This window comes from Leopardus geoffroyi, chromosome A2 (assembly GCF_018350155.1).
Source record: "Leopardus geoffroyi isolate Oge1 chromosome A2, O.geoffroyi_Oge1_pat1.0, whole genome shotgun sequence".
Lineage (NCBI taxonomy): Eukaryota > Metazoa > Chordata > Mammalia > Carnivora > Felidae > Leopardus > Leopardus geoffroyi.
The window spans coordinates 117294455-117317976 of record NC_059331.1 but is presented as its reverse complement, the minus strand read 5'-3'; the positions used below and the strand labels follow the sequence as shown (position 1 = coordinate 117317976).

Sequence of the window (23522 nt, the reverse complement as noted above, 5' to 3'; positions counted from 1 at the left end):
ACTTGTTCTGAATGGCCCTTTTTCTTTCCTTTTACTCTTATCTTTGGCCAAGAAGTTTTACATGTTTTATTGAACTTAATTGTCTCTGTTTTCACCTTTGAGAGCTCTGGTGAGAGTAAGGTTTTTTTTTCTTGATTTACCTTCACTTCAACACCAATTATAAGGACTTAAATGAACGTGGTATAGGCATTTTGATTCTTGAGAAATCATCTTTCACCAGAATGTGTGTTTGTAGTCTTTGTGTTGGGGTGGGGTGAATATTTGTTCTGGGAGTCTTGGTTGCATAACTAAATACTTTCTGTGGTTAAGAAATGAAGCATGGTAAAACTATGTGTTTCCTTAGGAACTTTTTTGCTGGTGCTTTTGCAGAATAAATACTTTCAATGACTTGGCTTGGGAGCCTAATCATTTATAGCATTTCTGCGGGAAAAGTAAATTGCAAATGCTGAGCAGTTGATTTACAAAATTGGAGGCTGTTTAAATAGTCAGTAAGGTCAGCTTTCCTGTTAGGCTTATATTTCTCTGTGTTAATGATTTGTCCAGTGAGATCGTTAATGGGATTATCACCATTTTGAAGCAGATCACTCATCAACTATGGCATCTAAGAGTGGTTCATGCTTCCTCTTTGTCCTACTTCAAAGGCCTGGTCCTATATTTACCAAAAAGTTTCATGATCAAGTTTCGGAATATCAGAGCTTATTGGTGTGATGACAGGTTACCAAGCTTCAGGAGAAAGTAAGAAGCAGTTTGCTCCTCTGGGTTCAAGAGGTCACCCTCATTACGATATAAAGAAGGAGATCCCTTAGAGTCTAAGAATGTGAGAGTTGGAAGGGATTTTCGTTCCATTTTCTCTTTTATAGATAAAGAAACAGACCTAGAGATAACCGAAATGACCGCTGCCTTAGTTTTGATTTCCCCCAAAACACTGCCTAAGGAAGAAGTTGTGTGCGTGGTAGTTTATTTGGGAGACAATCTCAAGAAGCAGTATTGAAGGAACAGGGGAAGGGGTAGGATGGGAGGAAAAGCCAAAATTAGAATGTGTAATGATGCTGATACTATAGGCAATTGGGGCTTGATCCTACCCCCTGATTCCTCCTTTGGAAAGGAAGGAGGCTAGTGCATTTACACAGCTCCCCTGCAGCCTCCTGGTTGAGGTTGTAATCTAGGCTATGAACGCCTTCATACTTCTGTCGTCAGACTTAGTTGGTGTTTAGCTTCAGAGATGGCCCTGGAAAACAAAGGAGGTCCTTGTATTGCCTGTGGTGGGAGTTGTCAGCCTGTATCTACCCCACTTGGAATTCCCTACCATGGCTATGGCCAAAATCAGAACTGGGCTGGGAGAATGTGACAAGGGGCATCAAGAGTATCTGTTGTCAACACCAACACCAAAAGTAGATTGGTTATGTAAAGTACATTTGAAGTACAGCTGACTATATCATTGAATCAAAGGCTGTTAATACTAAGATCCACCATTAATTTATGTGCCACTAAGAAAGAAAATGTACCACTAAAGAAGAAAAATATGCTGCCAAGTAAACTATGGTGGCCATTAAATGTGAGGCACACCTAATATCAGAGATGTTAAAATGTAGGAAAAAGCATTTCCTAAAATTGGTGAAACACAGTATATAATGAATACTATGAAGCTATGCTTTGGTCTGTATGTATCATGGAAGGATACCCAGAATGTGTTGTTAAATGAAATCTGCAGTATACATTACATACAACAATATGTAAAACATGATTCCATTAATGTAAATGAATAGATCCGTAAATTCTAGGTGGATTCCCACCGAGCTGCTAACATTAATTCTTCCCGGTGTGGTGAGATTGCCTAATGATATTTCACAGTGAGAATGTATATGGTGCCAAGAAATTGACAAGGAAGAAATGGAGCCCCAGAGAAATCATGACTGTGGTGTCTTTCGGTAACTCAATGGCAGATCATGACAGTCACATCTAAAACTTTCTCCTGAATATTGTTCAGTTAATTACTGCTCTGTTGACTAAGTGGCGATACCGCCACTAAGAACAACTGGTTTCCTTTGCTGAGTCATATGCAACCGTATACTCTCCATACACATCTTAAAAAAGCTGTTTTCCAGAGAGTTCCCCCCATGCCCTCCCAACTAAGATGCTTTATTCAGAGTTTCTTAGCCATCTTTTTCTCTATTTTTAATACATTTTTGGAAGGATAGTGAAGTTAATTTGTAACACATTTATTGGAATTCAATTTTGCTTTTATTTTATAAATCCTATATTATGGAGTTATGGAGCTCTTACTCAGAAAGGCCCTTGAGAGTCTTTGAGTCCAATCTCCCTGTGGTGTTTTACTCCTCTTTACACACCTTGACTTGACCATTGTCAGCAATGGGCAACTCCCCATCTTTGCTTTAGACAGCTCTAAGCCTCTCTAGAACTCAGTAGTCCAGCCTCTGTCATCCAGATTGTCTTCTTTGTTTCAGTTATTTAAAGGTATGAATGGGGCAAGAATAATGAACACTAAGACTCTGAACACAGGTGAAAGAGCAGACCTTTTTTGGGCGGCTGCTAGATGCTGTGGGATAGAAAGAATTCAGATAGTTCTTATCCTTACAAAACTAATCACAAAGATGGAGTCTCTTCTCTGTCTCTCTTTCACTGCCTCTGCTCCCACCTGCTTCTGTAGCTCATCAATTCCAAGTACATGATGAGAAGTGAAGGGAGCAGAGAAGAGGAGGGAGAAATCATTGCTACTTGGAGCGGGTAAGGTGGGCCTGGAGCCTGTCCTTAAGAAGTCCTTAAGAGCAGGACTTCCGTGCTCTTGTGGCCTTTTGTTGCTTAGGAGTACCAAAGTTTGAAAGCTGTTCTGTGACTCTCTTGTTAGCAAATCAATTGGGTAAGCTTAACTCATTTAACAAAAGAAGACATTTGGACTGAGCAAAGTAACAGATAATATTTCCCTCATAATGACTCATATCTAGAATGCAGTATTTTACCTAGCCACATTTTAAAAATAATTGAAACGTATCCCTTAAGAACTGTGGCGGTTTTTAAAAAGTGGCCAGGATTCTCCTGACATTGATAGGTGGGGCCTGTGTACCCTTCTTCTTAAATATGAGTTGGCTTGTGGCTGCTTCAACCAATAGAATATGGCAGAAATGACACTATTTGACTTATAATACTAGGTCATAAAAGGCCATCAAACTTCTGCCTACTTCTATTGGGATATTAGTTCTGGGGAAGCTAAGTGTGGTATAGAAATAGGACTACTCTGAGGTTTCCATGCTGGAAAAGCCATGTGAAGGAGCTCCCAGCCAACAGCCAGCATTAGTTCCCAGCCTTGTGAGGGAGCCATCTTGACATCCACCCAATTGGGCCTTCAGATGACATCTGCCCCATCTAGCATCTGAGACCCTGAACTAGAACTGTCCAGCCAAGCCTTTCCTGAGTTCTTGACCCTTCTGAGTTATGAGCCATATAAAATAGTTGTTCAAAGTTGCTAATGTAAATAGCAATAGTAATTGGAACAAGTACAAAGAAATAAAATTTTTCAAATCATCTGTGTCTTGCAACTCTCTAAAATGTATTATCTGCACTTTTGAACAGAGTGCAGACATAATTTGAACCTCTTATGAACCATGAACATCTTATATCTTACACTGTGACTAACGTAGTTATGTCCTTGAGCTATACAATGAGTTGCAAAGAAAGTCTAGACAGCTAAGCTTTTCAAAGTCTTGTACCTACTACCAGTTTTTCTTTTCCCTAGCTGTCAGTAATCATGTCACTATAACACATATAAAAGTATGCCACTTTTAACACAAACTTTACATTTGGAATCATCGTGTTCAAATGCAGGTACTACATTTCATGAGAGATATTTAAAAAAAATTTTTTTTAACGTTTATTTATTTTTGAGACAGAGAGAGACAGAGCATGAACGGGGGAGGGACAGAGAGAGGGAGACAGAATCTGAAACAGGCTCTAGGCTCTGAGCTGTCAGCACAGAGCCCGACGCGGGGCTTGAACTCACGGACCGCGAGATCACGACCTGAGCCAAAGTCGGACGCTTAACTGACTGAGCCACCCAGGCGCCCCTCATGAGAGATATTTTTAAAAATAATTAGTGAGTGCTTACTTTGTTGTCAAGCATTGTTCTAGGTGCTCCATGAGATGCTAAGCTTGGAGAGGGCAGTGACTTTGCCAGGGGTGTATCCCCCATTCCTAGAGTAACACTTGATGCTCACTAGGAGTTTGTTGACTGAGTAGATACAGGACACTATGTCAGGTGGTCAGAACATGTACTCACAACAGATTCTGTCCTTAGGGGAGTGGCAGGGATGGAGAAGAGACAGGAAACTGTTGTGGGAAATGAGTGAATGAAATGGAGATGCTCAGCCTGGAAAAAGAAGACTTGCTTGAAGGGAGGAAAGCTTGTCATGTGGAAGAGAAATGGTGCTTGATTTGAAATAAAGTAGATTTGAAGGCAAATAGTGCCTTCAGTGGAATTTATCAAGTAACTTGGTGGTGGCTGTTTTGGCTTATGGATGTTGCTTGCTCAAATATAAGAAATAAGCTAACCATGGAATACTTCGGGGGAAAAAAAATTAATGTTGACTCACTGGTCCAGAGTTACTGCTGGTTACTTGTCGTTTCTAAAGTATTTTTGATGACAGTGTAGATGTAGGTTGCTCATTAATTTATATGTCACTGTTAAAGAAAATAAGAATGGCCTCACAGAGGAGTTACGTACCTTGCCCAGATGAGAAAAATACAAATACCATTTTGTGGTACAAACCTTTGGATACAATAGAGCCTACAGAAGAGTCCTTGGCATTCCTTGTCTTTTAGGAGGGAGAGAGGGGTCAGGTTTATTGAGACTTTTAATTCTTTTTTTTATATTAAAAAATGTTTATTTTGAGAGAGAGAGCATGCGAAAGAATGCCTGTGTGCAAGTGGGAGAGCGGCAGAGAGAGAAGGAGAGAGAGAATCCCAATCTCATGAACCCTGAGATCATGACCTGAGCCAAAATCAAGACTCAGACGCTCAACCAACTGAGCCAACCAAGTGCCTTGAGATTTTTGATTCTTAAAGACATTTTTAACACATGAAATTTCTTCTTCTTAGCATCACCATTGTAATCTAAGTAACTGAGTCAGGTAAGTTTAATGCAAATAAGAAAATAAAAGCTCTTGCTCAAAGTTTCATCATAAGTGTAAGTAAGATGTTACAGTCACATTTGTAACCAGAAAGTGGTATTTTAGAATATAAAGAATGTGATCACCCCATTATTCCTCCAAGTCAAATAACTTTTTAATCTTTGGTTTCTCCCAATAAAATTATTTTCTTTCTTTCTTCCTTCCTTCCTTCCTTCCTTCCTTCCTTCCTTCCTTCCTTCCTTCCTTCCTTCCTTCCTTTCTTTCTTTCTTTCTTTCTTTCTCTCTTTTAACATTTATTTATTTTTGAGACAGAGAGAGACAGAGCATGAATGGGGGAAGGTCAGAGAGAGAGGGAGACACAGAATCCAAAACAGGCTCCAGGCTCTGGGCTGTCAGCACAGAGCCCGACGCGGGGCTTGAACTCACGGACCGCAAGATCATGACCTGAGCCGAAGTCGGATGCCCAACCGACTGAGCCACCCAGGCGCCCCAAAATTATTTTCTTGAATTATTCTTGACTTCAGATTGACAAACTTTAATTTCTTCCCCCCCCCCTTTTTTTTTTTTTTTGCATTTTAAAGGAAATTATTGACTACTTATAGTTTCGTATTTATGTGGGGAAGACTGGTTGAGTAAAGGATTCTTAATTTGACTGTTATTGCCTCTTCTAGTTTATACTAAACCTGAAACACAAGGTAAGCATCAGACACGGATTACCCCAGAGTACAATGATGAGTGTCAAGGAAGATTCAGAATGGACCAGCCAAAGTCATATCTGTTTATAATACTGACTCTGGTTAGTGACATTTTCAGTAGTTCATCCCAATTTAGTTGTGTCATAGTGAGGATACAGTCAGCATCAGGGAACATGAAAGCTCTTCTTAGAGTCACATTTCCATTTTATTAAATTCTACTTGCCTGGTTTCTTTCAAAATTGAATCTGTTTCTTAGCATGGCTCTAATATTAGATGGGTTTCCTTGGAGATATGCATAGATATAGATTTATGGTGTTAACCCTGATCTTCTTTAATGGCCTTCTTAGAAAAGTATGTTCTTATTTAGGTCATTAAAATGTCTAGAAAAGCAAATATAGAAGCTATGAAGATGAGATTTGAGGTGCTACATTTCTCATTGTCAGTTTGGTATTTTGTTGTAGGGGTGATTTTGAAGGTGGAGATATGGATGGGGGGAAATAATGGCATTTTTAGGTGTCACTACAGATAGGTCTTCCAAAAGGAGTAGATAATGTGGATCCATGTATCTGGCAAATCCCAAGCCCCATCCCAGCAACTTACGCAATTCATAGGACTGTTGAAAGAGAGTGAACATTTCCTATTTATTGATATGAGAAAAAGGATTCTCCTTTCTCAGTTGTAAGCTTTGAAGACTTTAGAGAAATATAGAGAATATAGAGAAATATAGGTTTTGGTTTTGGTTTTAATATTGGGCTATGTTTCCTCCAATCTATGTCAAATACAGGTGTGCCTTTATGCCGAAACCTAATCTGTGGAAATGCAAACTGACATCACACATAAATAATGAGACAAATTGACATAAACACTTTTATTTACATCCCTGGGTATGCATGTGCCCATTTTTTTTCTGGCTCATTTTTGTTTATTCCCTGTTTAAACTTTATGCTGATGAACTTGCTGATTACTAAATACTAGGAAGCTGGGTCCTAGAAAGTTGTAAATGGGCGTGTCCTCATGCTCAATAATCTTTGGTGGAGAGGGGCCAGTTGAGAAGCTGGAGTCCTTTTTTGTGATTTTTGTTTTGGAATGAAATGACTGAATGAATGAACAGACTGACTTATTTCCTCTCTGTTCCTTGAACTTGTAGGAGTATCAAGCAGATATGTAAAGCTGCCTCTGTGACATAAGCATTCTTGCGTGGCTCACTGTGTCATGACTTGCTATGATCTGAACCAGAGCACTGTGGAATGAGTCAGATTCTTGGGTGTGAATATTGCCATACAGCACTGTGCCTAGTGCAATTATGAAAGTGGCATAAATCGGTTAAATCCTAAAACCTTGCACTGCCATAGTCAGGATACATATTAGTGATATACAGCGCTTAAAATAACTAATAAATTGAGGAAATTTGTAAGTTATGGGGGAGCCCTCTGAGCATCCATCTGACCTGGAAATTTCTTGTGGTCCCTGATTCCGAGTTCTCTTCTGAGCCACAGAGGATGGCCTTTCCAGGCAGGCATTGCCATAACAGCCTGCTGACTTTGCAGAAGGGACAATAGCAATGGTCACCTCCTTAAGCTCAGCATTGCACAGTTAGTTATAGCTCGGTCTCTTCCCACAATTGTGAATCTGAATAGCAACAGGTTTTGATTTTGTTTTATTTTGTTTTGTTTTGTTTTGTTTTATAGCTCATTGGATGGCCAAGTCTGGCCTGAAGCTATTTATGTGTGGTCTTTGTTCGAGTTAATAGGAGCGTTCACACATTTTGCTATAAAAATATTAATGTGTTGGACCATGAGATGCCACTCCAGGTCCTGCTGGAGCTGTTCTTATATGGCATACATGCCATATTAGCTTTCTAAAATTAAACACAAAACCAATTCTATATATTTCTGGCCTCAAAGATTTCAGCAAAGGGACTGAAGACTTGCACCCAACAGGAAGAAGAATGGCCACGATCCTAGAAGCACAGAAACATTTGTATTTTGCATTTGTCCTAATTTCCCATTTCGGGACTTTGAATTTTCTCTCGCTGAGTAAATGAGACCCGATACCAGGACGTTCCTATTCCGATGACCAGCAGCATGGCATATGTGGATTGTCATGCGGCAGAGTAGAGGCCTGTGAAGGATCTAAATCCAGGGAACAAAGCAGCAAAGTGTCTGGATAGGAGCTGGACGGTCATGAGTTTAGTCACCCACGGCTTCTAGTGAACTTAATGCTGTGTCAGGAGGGGCGGCTCTTCTCTTTATTTTGATCTCTGCACTCATTATTATCGTGGTATATGAGAACGTCTATACTTACCCGGACTATTTAATAAATTTGGCATAGAGTATTCCATACTCTGCAAGTTCTGTTCTTTTCAGGTAATCCATTATTTTCTTTCTAAAGTTTCATAAAATAAATTCCTGAGATTTTTAAGGTAAGGTTACTTGAGTCAGGTGGACTCAACATTCATTTATGGTTGTGGCCAAAGTATGTGAAGCAGATAAGCAGAGGGCCTGCAGAGCAAAGCTTCTTCCTTCCTGTTGTGTTCTATGTGACATAGAGAAGTGTGAGCAATACGCAGCTTGTGTCCTTAGGGAGATCAGTGTGGATATAAATAACTAGGAAGCTGGTCCAGCTTGCTTCGCATTTAGGGTAAGTGGACTAAAGTGTGAGAGATAAGATTGGAAAGGGAGGTTGGTTGGGTCAGAACTGGGGAGGGCCTCAAATACCACCTGTACATAGATAGACTTTATTTTGTGTATCATTTGTTTGCAAGATTTGCACACAGAAGAATTCTATGAAATGATGTACTCATGCTTCAAGTAACCAAATCCATTACGTTACATTAGGTATCTCTTCTATTAGATGGTAATGCGGACAAGAGGGAGTTGGTGAAAAAGAGAGAAACTTAAAATGGAGGAAAAGTATCTGTTACATCTATTATTTTTTTTCTTCTTGCAGTTTGAGAAAAGATTGCCTCATTTGATTTCCATGGTGGGAGCACGTGGAACCCTCTCAGGGAATGTAGTGGCTGTAAGAGCTCAACCTTGAAAGTCAGCGCCCTGGGGGCGCCTGGGTGGCTCAGTCGGTTGAGCGGCTGACTTCGGCTCAGGTCATGATCTCGCAATCCGTGAGTTCGAGCCCCGCGTCGGGCTCTGTGCTGACAGCTCGGAGCCTGGAGCCTGTTTCGGATTCCGTGTCTCCCTCTCTCTGACCCTCCCCCGTTCATGCTCTGTCTCTCTCTGTCTCAAAAATAAATAAACGTTAAAAAATTAAAAAAAAAAAAAAAAAAAAAAAAAAAAAAGAAAGTCAGCGCCCTGGGCCATGATGAGTCACTGCAGATATTTGCAGGGAGGAGAGATGTGATCACAGAGCTACTCTAAGAGGACTGGTTTGGTTTGAGCGAGGAGCGCCCAGCGGTTGGCAAGCTAGGCAGGTGCTTATTATAGTCATCTAGGCAAGGATCAGTAATTTGTACCTGAGCCTGTCAGGTGGCAGTGGGAAAAGAAAAAAGGGAAATGCTGGAAGCAGAAACTGTAAGAAACATCTTAAATGCAGTTTTCCCACTTCATTCCTCAAGGGCATTTTAAATTGGTAGGAAGGAAGACCCAATTAGGAGGACTTATCTGGTAATAGACTGGGTTTTCTAGGATTTACCTAGGGTTCATGGTCACATTTTGTATACATCTGTAAAAAGCTACCTGCCTGAAACTGTTGCCTAGGCTAGAAGAGTTCTCCTTCTTAAAAGAATCTTTGGATTTCGTAAGTGTCCAGAAACGAGAAGAAACATGAGAAGAATTGTTTGGGGCGGGTATCAGCTCTCAGTTTGTAACTGTCTCCTGATTTTCTTTGGGCTCCTGGCCTGGGCTGCACTGTTTTGGGGACTAATCTGATGTCCTCATTCACTGTGCCCCGTCTCCTTGGTGTCAGTGACCTTCCTCTCCACACCACCTCGACAACCCACTCAATGGCCTAGGACTCTTGCTTCTGAGATACCTTTCCCTCCATCAGAGCCTCTACCTTTCCTGTCTGCGTTCTCTCACTAAACCTGTTCTTCAGACTGTCTGTGTATTTATTCCCTTGATCCCCACCCTGTTTTCTGTGTTTGGCCTTTACTTTCCCCACTCCTTCACTTTTTCTCTGGTGTACCTGGACGGCATAGTCGATAGTTTTGATTATCTGTCACTGGCAGATGACTGTCACTCTGTCAACAGCAGTTTCTTCACGATTGGCCTTCTATAGAAGTACTCCCTTCTCTTTCCATCTCTGAATTGAAACCACAGACTCTTCTAACTCTGAACTCACTCTATAACTGGCCGCTGGCTTCCTTACTCCGGTGTATGATTTTAAGGTTAACAGAAGTTAAGAGATTACTTGGAAATCTTTTTGCTGGTCCAAAGTTGCATCCCTTCCCATTTTCTGTAGCAGCTATTCTAAACCTTTATTATTTTCTTTAAGGATGCAACTTTTGGGGTGCCTGGGTGGGTCAGTCAGTTAAGGGGCCCACTTCAGCTCGGGTCATGATGTCACTGTTCCTGGGTTTGAGCCCTGCCTCAGGCCCCACGTAGGGCTCCGCACTCACGGAGCCTGCTTGGGTTTCTCTCTCTCTCTCTCTCTCTCTCTCTCTCTCTGTCCCTCCCCCACTTGCACGCACTCTCTCTCTCTCAAAATAAATAGACTTAAAAAAAGAAAAGATGCAACTTTCTTCCACCTCGTTCTCAGCATTTGAACTTACCCTCATTTTATCTAGAAATAGGTCACTAAGGAGCAATTTTCCCAACTTTATATGCAACCCCCAGAGTTATTGATACTTTTCCCCCTCAGTGACAGAACTGTGTTATTCCATTCTAAATCCCACGTCCCAGGGCCTCCCAATGACATCTTGCCCATCTATAAGTTTGATACTGTTGACTATTCCGTCATTTGGAATGATTTTGGCCTAAATTACAGGAAACCCAAACACAAGAGGCATAAATTAGAGGCTACATAAAAGAAATCTAGAAGTAGGGCAGTTTCAGATTAGCTTATTGTAATGGTTTGACAGCATCATTAGGATCCCATTTCTTTAGTCTTTCCTCCTTGCCATTCATAGCATGGTAGATGTATTTCCTCTTCAAACTGGCCCTGGGCTCCCATTGACCAGGATTGTATCACGTGCCCTTGCCTAAGCCAGTCAACGGAAGGGGAATGGGACTCACGAACTGCGAGATCATGATCTGAGCCAAAGTCGGAGGCTTAATCGACTGAGCCACCCAGGCGCCCATCCCATGACTTTATTCTTTTTGGTGGTATAGAACTTGGCTTATTGAATTGCAATTTTGACCTTGTTAAGAGCAGGATATTTGTCTTCTGCATTTTGAGGTCCGTGGAACCCTTTTGTATAAGTTAGCCCATGGTCTGTGATCATTGAAGTTTGTATCTAAAGAATGTAGTGGTTTTGTTTTGTATTTGTAAATTGTGAGAGGAAAAGTTAGCCCTAAATACAGTCTGTATTTAGTGTGTCAGGTTCCTTTGAAAAATCACGACATATTCTAACACACTGAGCTTCAGGAGGAAGGCCTTTTCAAGTTCATCTTTTACTAGAACTGATAGCCTGAGGCCCATTCATTGTAAAATTGACTGACATTGCATTTTAGAGGAGTGATAAAAAGGATTGTTTTGGAGGTATAAAAGTTAACTTTTCAACCAGGAGAAACCTAAGAATGAATTAGGTGGTGACAAAAAAAAAAAAAAAAAAAAAGATTCCCTCCTTGAAAATATATGCATTTTGGGGGGGGGGGGTCTTTCCCTCTGTTTTATTAAAGTAATTCTTATACATTACAAAATAAATATTCAGAAACATAAAATATAATTTTTAGAAGATAATTAAATTTTAGCGTTTTGGGATTTCTTTTTCTGGGTACATAGAGACATATAATTATACGAAAACGGGATCCTCTCATAAAGACTGTTTTATAACTTGTTTTAACCTAATCTGAAATATTTGTCCATGTCAATCAATAAAGCTTTATCATCATTCTTAAAAAATTTTTTTTTAATGTTTATTTTTGAGAGTGACAGAGAAAGCATGAGCAGGGGAAGGGGTAGAGAGAGAGGGAGACATAGAATCTGAAGCAGGCTCCAGGCTCTGAGCTGTCAGCACAGAGCCCGATGCAGGACTTGAACCCACAAACTGTTGAGATCGTGACCTGAGCCAAAGTCAGGCGCTTAACCAACTGAGCCACCCAGGCACCCCATCATCATTCTTTTTAAATTCAGGCATAACTTACATTCTAAAACACATAAATGTTAAGCATCACCCATATCACCAGATGGTGTTAACCATCACCCAGATTAAGACTTGTTAACACTTAGTCGTACTTCCAAAGGCTCTCTGTTTTAGTTCCTTTGTGGTGATGGAACAATTCTGTAGGTTAGTTGTGATGGGTACATGAATATACATGTGATAAAATTTTATAGAAAACCATGTACATGCGTACAAAATAAGTGCATGTAAAAACTGGTGAAATCAGAGTAGTCTCTAGTCTAGCTAATTGTGTTGTACCAATGTTAATTTCCTGATTTTGACTAGTTATACATAACTTGTCCCATTGATGGGAGCTGGGTGAAGGGTACATTGAACACTCTGCATTGTTTTGGCAACTTCTTGTGATCCTAATTTTTTTTTAAGTTAAAGAAATCTTCCTCATTCTTGTTTTACTATTTTAATGGGTGTCTTACAGGTTACTGTATGGATATACAATAGTTTATATAACCAATTCTCCATTCATTTTCTGGAGGTTTTATTTGTACAAATAACTTTGTGATGAGTGACCTTGTACATATTTTTCGAAAGGGATCTTATCTCAAAAAAGAAAAAGCTACTACTATGTTCTTAAAAATCACTTTTCAATGACTACATACAATTTTCAAGATCATGCATTACATAAAGTGAGTCAGCCCTGTGTGGTGGGGACGATTAACTCTCTCAGGAAGAAGGCATTTCAGCAAAATTGTAACTTCTGTTTTTTCCATCTGCCCAAAGCCCAGGGATATTGAACTCTGCACCAAGGAATCGAAGATATAAATGAAAGTGCATCCTGTCTAAAACATAGGTCATTACATTGCTTCTCAAGGGTGAAACTTTTCTAGAAGATTCATTCAAAGGTGAGCTGCATGGCAAACTCAGTTTTATAGTCTTTAAAGGATAAAACCATTTGAGTAGTTATACTAAGTTTTTCTGGTGGTGTTCATCCTGATTTTTTTTAAAGTAAGCTCTACCTACCCCATCGTGAGGCTTGAACTCATGACCCCAAGATCAAGAGTGGCATACTGTACCAACTGAGCCAACCAGGCACCTCTGTTCATCCAGATTTTTAATCTGATTTTAAGAAGACCAGCCTGGACACAGGTTTCTGGAAAACATAATGTACTTCTTACTCCTCAGTGCTTAGGGGGAACAAAGATATATTTTTTGGCAAAGTACCTGTTAAATGAGGGTTGTTTTCCATTTGGCTCAGCAGGTACCTTATACTCTAATATTTGCTGTAGGTATTTTTTTCTTGTTGTTGTCTTTTGACAGTTGTTTTCATTTTACTTCTATTACTGGGCAATTTTGTCTTTGATCTCAGGAACTCAGTCATTTGTCATTAAAGCTTCTAACTCAGACACAGGAGAGGAATATAATGAAAAGATTATTGCTTCTCACATGTCCAACAAAGAAGACTTCTACTTGTCCATGAGATCAGTGTTGAGCATGCTGTGGTTATCTGTTAGCATTTGAATAAAAATGTGTTGAGGTCATGGATGTTGGTGTTTTATACCGGAGGCAGGCAGAAAAACTCATTGAAGTGGTGAGATTTACTTTTTCACATGTAAAAAACTGCTCTCACATGACCTTTTTCCTCCATCACTTCCAGACTCTTTACTTTTGACTCCAGCTGAGAAAATTGACTTTCTCTCAGAGTCCCATTTTAGAGCAATTACACATATGGCCTGCTTTTTCTCATCCGCTTCATCACATTCTGTCTCTTCCTTCTTTTAAACTTTGCTTTTCTCGTCTTATCCATGCTGCTATTTCTAGATTAAACCACTGTAATGCCAATGAATTTTAGTGTTTATTCTTTTACCCTTTCCATTTGTGCTGTATGTAACTCTTATATGTTATCTTTGCATAGGTATGTTTGACTCTCTTTGGCTGAAGTACCAAATTCTGATAGCAAAAGCAGATAGTGATTAATTTTGTGAATTACCCATCTGTGTACTTGTCTAATAGCTAATTATGTAAACATTGACTTCAGATCAGAACTGGAAGCATATGCAAATACTTGCCTCAACTGGAATTTAAGATAATTATCAAAAAGCCAATTTTCTTTCTTTCTTTCTTTCTTTTTTTTTCTTTTTTTTCTTTCTTTTTTTTTTTTTTTTTTTGCATAGCATGCTTAAACTTTTGCTCAACTGTTAGTTTTCTTTGGGAACAGAAGTATAATCAGAAATATCATTAATGACCTAAGTGTTCTGTATTGGGACATTATTCAAGTGTGGTTTTTAGACTGGCCTATGATTGTTGGTATCTTTATAATATTCTGAGTAGTTTTGTTCTCCTTTCCATCTTCTGTTTCTTTTCAACTATTCATAAACATAAGATAAATTTTGAGACTAAATCAGAGAGCCTTTGAGAGAGAAGACATGCTAAAGGCTTTTGTTTGCATGGTTGCTTTTGACCTTTATGAGTCTATTGCTTTTAGAATCTAGGACAGCATTGGGGCACCTGGGTGGCTCAGTTGGTTAAGCATCTGATTTCAGCTCAGGTCATGATCTCGCAGTTTGTGAGTTCAAGCCCCGCGTTGGACTCTGTGCTGAAAGCGTGGAGCCTGGAGCCTGCTTCGGATTCTGTGTCTCCCTCTCTCTCTGCCCTTCTCATGCTCTCTTTCTCTCTCAAAACAAACAAACAAAGCTGTTAAACTCTAGGACGGCATTAATAAATTGTCAAGGTGAATTACCTCACATTTAATTTCCTTTTTGGGATTTTGCAGGTGGTACTAATGATCTTTCCCTCCTTGAACATGTGTAATGAATGTCCCCTTTGTTCTCTGTTGTAACCTTGAGCCATGAACCCCCCTCTCAGCTGGGCCCCAGTTCTGCAGGCATCTGCCTGCTTGGCCTGTTATTACTCCATGAATCATTGCTGGCCTTATTAAACTATTTTGGGCAGCAGCCTTTCCATTCTCCTCCTGTGAACCGTGAAGACTGGAGTGGCTGCAGCAGTGTAAGCCCAGTGTGGAATTTGAATGTGAAGGAAAGACGTTTCACTGGCTTGTGACATAGCATTTTACCCTATAGAACAGTTGGGTGTCTGCCCTCTGAGGCCACCTTGTGTCTTGAAAGGTTTCTTTTGTTTTAAAAAGTCATCCCAGAAAGTTCATTCTTGAATGTCTGGCATTTAAAATGCTTGGATATGAGGCAGTTTAGTCTTCCCACTGCCCTGCAATGTTCTCCAGCATAACCATGCTCCTGGTTTGTGTTGGTGGCCATCAAAGACAGCACAAAGCAGTGGATAAGAAGGCGGCCTCCAGTCAGACAGACCTATATCCAAATCCCAAAGATGATGAGCAAATGACATCACTTCTTTCAGGTGAGAACAGGAAATGTGTGGCCAGCCTCCCAGGGTGGTAAAAGGATTCAGATAAGACATGTAAGAAGTAGGTAACGCGAAAACTTAGCCGCTGGTTAGAACTAATCAGTAGAGAAAGTCCTCTGGCCTTTGTTAAGGAGACGTTACAATTTGTGTAGTCTGTGTTTCATTTTAAAAGTCAATCACTGAGACCCAGAGTTTGTGCTTGCCTGATGACACATAGCTGTACTTAGAGCGAGGATGAGAATCCATATTTTCTAACTCCTAGTTCAGTGTCTTTCACATAACTTTCTCATGTGTTGCTAGCTCAGAGCCACATCTGAACTATTCTTAGCCTTGTCAATGGAGGTATTTGTTGTTCATCAGAAAATACTTTTTTCATATGCAGTTTCATACTTCCGTTTGCTTCCTTACCATCTAAAAAAAAAGATGGAGAATGTATTAGTTTCCTATTGCTGCTATAACAGAACTAAATTGTTTAGTTTCGTGGCTTCCAACAATACACATTTGTTCCCTTACAGTTCTGGAGGTCAGAAGTCTAAAATCAGTTTGTCAGCAGGGCTGTGTTCTTCTGGGGGCTTTTGTGGAAAATGTACTTCTTTGCTTTCTCCAACTTTTATAGACTACCTGCGTTCTTTGGCTTGTGGCCCCACATCAATCACATCTCATTTTCCATCCTCACATCTCAATACATTGCTGTCTACTAACTGATCTCCTGCCTTTCTCTTGTAAGGACCCTGTGCTTGCATGGGCCCTGCATGGATAATCCTGAATAATCTCCCCGTCTCCATGGCCTTACTTTAATCACATCTCTAAAGTCCATTTTGCCATATAAAGTAACGTTCACTGGTACCAGAGATTAGACTGTGGATATATTTGGGGGTTGTTATTCCACTTACCACAGACACTTGCCTTATGAGCCAGAATTCTCAAATTATCTTTTTTTTTCACCCAGATTTCTGAATGTCTCAACATTAAATCATATCAGTTTGTTCACATACATTTTTCTAGCCATTTACTCTCCTTCCTCTGTGCCCCATAATGAATTCCTCCTTTTAGAATAAACCTATTCTAGAAACAGAAGGCACTGACATCACCCACTCAAATGACTATGCATACTTGTTGGCTTACTCTGATGTTGGAGGGGCCATGATTGGGGAATGGATGTCCAGGAGCATCCCCAATACTCACTTTCTACCTCTGAACATATACTTCTTGAGAGAATATTCAATACTTTTTGGAATTAACAAAAAAATCTTCAGCTTATACCATGTATATATTGGGGATTTGGATTAGGAGAGGTTTGCTGCCTTCTTTTTGGATATATAGGCTATGTTTGAATTATTGTCAGCAGAAATCACCCTGACGAATTTATTTAATTGGGCCCTTCTTCTAAGCCCAGGGTCCTTGAGCCTTTAAGGCTCCACAGAAGGCCTTCATGGTGCTGAACCTCTTGGGGCTATGCAAAGCCATAGGATTGTTTTTCTGGAATGTCTAATTTTCATTAGACTTTTAAAGATGTTAGTGACCCAGGAAAGGTTAATGATCAACTGAATTGATGGCAGGTGGATTATTTTCCTTTTCCCCTTGATAGATAAAAGGCTTTTGGAAGTACACTGCATACACACACACACACAGACACACACACACACACACACACACACACGAGTGAGCAGGGGAGGGGCAGAGAGAGAGGGAGACACAGAATCCGAAACAGGCTCCAGGCTCTGAGCTGTCAGCACAGAGCCCAATGCGGGGCTTGAACTCACAGACTGCGAGATCATGACCCGAGCTGCAGTCTGACGCTCAACCGACTGAGCCACCCAGGCGCCCTGATACAAATTCTCTTTGATAACTGTGGGACATTATGTAAAAATAATGCATAACTATTTTGAAAGGAATTTGTTGCTTTTGATAAAACTCACTTATGTTCATTTTTATTTAGAGCAAGGATTTAAGACTCATTTGGGCTGACTTAACCATTTTATGGAGAGGGGGAAAAAATGAGGTCAGGATGGATGGGTTTTACAGCATTATGCAACTGTTTAGGGACAAAGTTGGTGATAAAATTCAAGACTCCAGAAACTGACCCAGTGATCTTTTCTTATACCATATTGCCATGTAAGGTAACATTCAGTTCCAGGACTGAATGCTGAAGGAAACAGGTTTCATACCTTGTAAATCAAACCACAATGAGGTACACCTGTATCCACCAGCATGGCTAAAATGTAAAAGACTGACAATATCAAGTGTTGACTAGGATATAGAGCAACTGGAGAGGTCAGGAGGCATGGCTGGTAGGAGTAGAGAAAGACACAGCCACTTTGGAAGGCAGTTTGGCAGTTTCTAATGTTAAACACACTTTCCCTGTGGCCTAACAGTTCTGCTCCTATGCATTTACCCAAGAGAAAGGCCCATATATAAATGTTCAATGCAGCTTTAATATAACAACTAAAAGCTGGAAACAGTTCATATGTTCATCAGCTGGTGAACAGATAACTTGCGGTATATATTTATACAATGGAATACTAGTTCGGCAAAGAAGGGGAAGGGATTGCTGATATACCGTAGCTGGAACCCAAAACCATGTGGAAGAAAGCAGACACAAAAAGCAAATTCTGCATGATTCCATTTATATGAAGCTCTAGAACAGACAAAACTAACTGAAAGTGACAGAAATCCGACGGGTGAGTGAGTATGGGAGTTGATTGCATAAGGGCACTTTTTGATGAGGGAGGTGTTCTGTAGTTGGCATAGGTGTATACCTGTGTCCAAATCATCAAATTATACACTTAACAGGGGTGGATTTTGTTGTATATAAATCATACCTCAATGTAGTTGAATTTTTAAAAAATAAGAAATAGGATCATGAGAAGCCAGGGTGTCAAACAGCAAAGCACACTTGGTATAAAGCATAAAATATTTTGACTATGCCATTGAATTTTCTGTGGTCCCGTTTTCTCTCTCAAAATATCTGTGGTCCTTGTGTGATGGTCCCTGTGGCACTTGTCTGAGAACACAGATGTCACTACAAGCAAGCCTACCATGGTGAAAAAAACTGAACAATCCACCCATGTACATTTCCATGAGCAAGTTTCTTCTGTGCTTGAGGATATTTTGCCAACTTAAGCAGTAATCATGGGAATCATTTAGAGCTTCAGTTATTAATTCTTCTTTAGTTACCAAAATTTTACCAGCATAACTACATATGCAAATAAAATAATACCCGGAGAAATGCCAAGTGCTTTTCTGTTCTCTAGGAGTAAGTTTAGAGGATTTGTAGACTGAGTAGGTTGAATTTATAGCCATATTCTCTGCTAAAAAGTCTAAAAATAGAAATGTTGGCATCACAGTCGATGTTCTGAGTCATATTTTAAATTCTGTAAGCCTGTAGCTTAGCAAAATGCTATTCAGAAAAGTCTCAACTGCATATACAATATATCTTTGTCTTGCCAATTCTCCTGCAAGCTTCTTTCAGAGACTTCTTTCAGCAATATCTGAGACTAGAATTGAAGTCATAGGAGTCCCCTTGAAATGAGTTCTAGACATAAGATGAAAGCCGCATTGCTTCTAGCAGAGTCTGAGATTCCCAAGAGCTTTCCCTTTAGTGTGCTTGAGGATTATTAAGTAACTTTTAGAACCCAAGGCACCTTATGGAGAATCTAATTGAATAAAAATGTGATTTTTATTTATTGAAGTTTTCTTTTCCTCAACTGAAACAAAAGAATGCCAACAGGATCCTTTGTTACACTTTTGGTTATGTTACTTTCACAGGGGTGCGTTTATTAGTTCATTCACCAAAAATTGATTGAGTACTTATCATATGACAGGTATTTTTCCTGACAGCAGGATATAAAGAAGAAAAAGAGTAATGTGGGCTCTCCAGGAGCTCACAGTTCAGTAAGGAGGCATGCAAATAAATACTGCATCGTGACAAATGTGATTGCTAGCATAAGTCATGTGCACGGGCTGTCTGGTTGGGGTATGCCAGCCTGGGGATGTTAAGTCCATCTAGTCTAACTTGTCATTTAAAGCCAATGTTTTCTTACTGATTTTCTGTCTGCATGATCTATTCATTGACAGAAGTGGGGCATTAAGACCCCCTGCCATTGTCGTATTGCTACCTATTTCTTCTTTTAGATCTGTTAACCTTTGCTCTATACATCTAGGTGCTCCTATGCTGGGTGCATAATAAATATTTACACACATTACACCTTTTGTTGGATTGACCTCTTTATCATTATATAATGACCTTCCTTGTCTCTAATTATAGTCTTTGTCTGAAAGTCTATTTTGTCTGGTAGAAGTATAGCTATCCAAGTTTTCATTTCTTTTTTTTTTTTTTTTTCCAACGTTTATTTTATTTTTTTGGGACAGAGAGAGACAGAGCATGAACGGGGGAGGGACAGAGAGAGAGGGAGACACAGAATCAGAAACAGGCTCCAGGCTCTGAGCCATCAGCCCAGAGCCCGACGCGGGGCTCGAACTCACGGACCGCGAGATCGTGACCTGGCTGAAGTCGGACGCTTAACCGACTGCGCCACCCAGGTGCCCCCCAAGTTTTCATTTCTATTTGCATGGAATATCTTTTTCTAATTCCTTCACTTTCAGTCGATGTGTCTTTACTTCTGTCGTTTTTTTGTTTTTTTTTTTTTACCCGTTCAGACACTCCATCTTTGATTGGAGAATTTAGTTCATTTACATCTAAGGTGATTTTTGATAGGTATGTACTTATTGCCATTTTTGTTAATGATTTTCTGGCTCTTTTGTAATTCCCTTGTTCCTCTATTCTTTTCTTGTTCTCTTCCTTTGTGATCTGATGATTTCTGTAGTGGTATGTTTACATTCCTTTGTATCTTTTGTGTATCTGAAAATGTTAGGGAGGGATGGTCAGAAAGCCTCATTTGAGCTGCAACCTGGATGGTGGCTAATCTTTCATACTCACAATGGGGGCAGGGGTGGCTCCTGCAAAGGCTCAGGGACAGTTTGTGCAGAACTGCACGTGGTTTGGTGTCCTTGGAAGGTGAAGTTGGAGGTGGCTAGTTATGGGAATTGAGGCTTGTGGGTAGCACATAAGGCTTGAGACCTCTTTCTGTAAACAGGTAGCCCTCGATCCAGTGTGTTTTAATCGTCTGGAAAACTTGTTTTTAAAATGTTCATACCTAGATCCCGAGACTGTTGAATTAGCATCTTCAGGAAGAGGACTTGAGCATGTTTGGTTTTCTTAAATGTGCACAGATGATTCTGATTTACAGCCAGAGTGTCTGTTATTTGTAGGTCATGAGTATCCACTGAAGACGTTTGAACAGGGGCATGACACGTCCTGACATGTTCAGGGGCATGACACGTCCTGACATGTTCAAACCAAGTACCGCAGAGCTTTATATGAAGGGTGTCCATCTCGTAAACACTGTTTCCATAGCTGCGAATAGTTACTATCATTTCCCTCAACTCAGAACCCTCAGAGGGTCATTGTTCTAGTCGTAAAGATGTAACAGTTTCCAGTGGCCGCTCGTCCCCAATGAGAGGGGTCCACCTAGCAATCTTGTCTGCCTCTTCACCACACGGGTGCAACCCTGAAGGCTGACAGGTTTTACTCTAGAGCTATTTAAGGATCATTTTAATGTACCAGAGTAAGTTTTACATCTTAAAACTCTGTCTTAAAAGTGTCACTCTGTCTTAAAAGTGATCCACAGAAGCCGAAACAGCTGTTCCACTCAACCTTTTTCGTGTCACGGATGCGGGGAAGATCATGGCTGTGGGCTTGTCCATGTCAAACCAGCCAGCTCTCTGGCCTCTAGCCACACTGAAGTGTAAAGGAGAAAACCTGACTTAAACACAGTTAGTAGAACCTGCTCTCTTCCTGCTTTTCTCCTCTTCTGTGCAAACCAACTATACTGTTTGCCACAAACAGTTGACAGAGAAGGGCAGTGGAACATTCCCATGGGAGTAGGAACTGCTGAATGCATTTGTAGCCCCGAGAAGCTAGCAATTGCTCCTGCAGTGAAGTTTTCCATCCTCAGGAATTGAATCTGAAAGAAAAGCCGTCCTTGTAGAAATCATCTGATACCTTTCGGTACTACTCGCTTCAAGCAGGCCTGCCTCCTGGCCGCTTGGAAGGAAGAAAGTTTTTAGACTCTATATTGTTTATTTCTGCTCTGATCTTTATTATTTCTCTTCTTCTGCTGGGTTTGGGGAGGAAGAAAGTTTTTGTTATTGAGAGGCCCAGCAAGGAGAGGTGTAGGAAATGCCTTGGGCTTTGGAGTATTTGGGCCGGAATTAGGATATTACTTCCAGTCTTGAAAAGGCATCCAGCCACGTTATGACAATAGGTAGGCATCCTTTCTAGGGTTCCAAGGCCTAGATGACAAATAAGAAAGTCAGGTAAATACACCGACCTTACTACCTTCCGTCTACCCATGCTTCTGGGCTGCATGTTAAAAGGGGTGACCTACCAGGGTGATATGTTTCATCTGTTGACTCGTTTTGCTCAGACCCCATGCTCACATATGTGGTATTTAAAATCTTGAATTCTGTGGCACTTAGTAATCTTTATTTACTTACTTGTTTTTGCCATTTAGTAATCGTTAATAACACTTTTGAATGTCTATTATATGAATAGGTCTCCTGTGCTCTTACGATATAAAGACCTGAAGGCATATGTAAAAACAATAAATTACTATATGCCTCCTCCCTTGTCCCCTTTGCATGTATGCACGTATGTACATAAAAAAGAAAGGAAAAAGGGGACACGAGTGACAACTATATGTTGCTACTTTGAATTATCCCTAAAGAAGGGAAAATCAACGACCAGCCTGAGCCAGGACAAGTCTGATTCCCTGGGCAGAACTTTGAGCAGCACAGCTATAAGTCTCAATATCTGGGGGGAGAGGGGACCTTGTGGGACATGGGATAGTCTCCTGACTTCCGGGAGGTTGACAGGCCTTTCCCATAAGCCTCAGGAATGCAGATTAAGCTGGACATCATTGACATCATCAAAACATTTAAAAGTGGAGGGCGCCTGGGTGGCTCAGTCGGTTAAGTGTCCGACTTCAGCTCAGGTCACGATCTCGCGGTCCGCGAGTTCGAGCCCCGCGTCGGGCTCTGGGCTGATGGCTCAGAGCCTGGAGCCTGCTTCCGATTCTGTGTCTCCCTCTCTGCCCCTCTCCTGTTCATGCTGTGTCTCTCTCTGTCTCAAAAATAAATAAACATTTAAAAAAAAATTAAAAAAACAAACAAACAAAAAAAAAACATTTAAAAGTGGAATGGCTGCCTCGGAAAGTAAGAAGTCGCCCCATCAGTGTATCTGCACCAGTTAAACTCAGTTTCATACAAGGTGGGCAGGCATGTGTAGTAAATAAATGTCCACGTAACAGTATTGGCAAGAAGGTTAACTGGGTGACCCCGGTTCTTGGAGTAGCAGTTCTTTGCACGAATCCATACCGAGACCATAGCAATAGGGGTGAGTCACAGCCTGAGAAAATCAAGTGCAAAAGTGGAAGGGAATAGATTCTCACTATTTCCTCCCCCTCATTTTAAGTGATTAGATATATCATCCTGAATATATTCTTTTTTTTTTTTTAATTTTTTTTTTTTACCGTTTATTTATTTTTGAGACAGAGAGAGACAGAGCATGAATGGGGGAGGGTCAGAGAGAGAGGGAGACACAGAATCTGAAACAGGCTCCAGGCTCTGAGCAGTCAGCACAGAGCCCGACGCGAGGCTCGAACTCACGGACCACGAGATCATGACCTGAACTGAAGTCGGCCGCCCAACCGACTGAGCCACCCAGGGGCCCCCTGAATATATTCTTATTAAAATGTTGAAAGTACATTAATAAGAAGGAGAAAGGGAAAAACCCTTTCAGTTTGCCATCCAAATGTAGTCCCCCATTATCTCTTTGAATGTTAAGTGTATGATCTTTATAACTTATATTTTTAGTTTTCTGAACTTTTATATTTAGCATGTTTCTTTCAACATGAATGATTTACAGATTACATTCCTCACAGATGATTTTAGAGGCAGTATTACTCCTGACATGAAATAATATATTCTAGTGTTAATTTGCTTAACTTTTCCCCTACT

The 23522-nt window shown here is 40.4% G+C and overlaps 1 protein-coding gene across 8 annotated transcripts in view; it reads left to right on the top strand.

Annotated features, from left to right (window-relative positions):
- Positions 1–23522, top strand: part of OSBPL3 (oxysterol binding protein like 3) — a 178505-nt gene that overhangs the window by 33623 nt on the left and 121360 nt on the right. For 2 of the 8 annotated variants that reach the window (XM_045495109.1, XM_045495113.1), the window contains exon 2: positions 12849–12970. The exons of the other annotated variants lie outside the window; for them this stretch is intronic. The gene's annotated coding sequence lies outside the window, so the exon portion shown is untranslated. The remainder of the gene's footprint in view (positions 1–12848; positions 12971–23522) is intronic. 8 annotated transcript variants of the gene reach the window in all.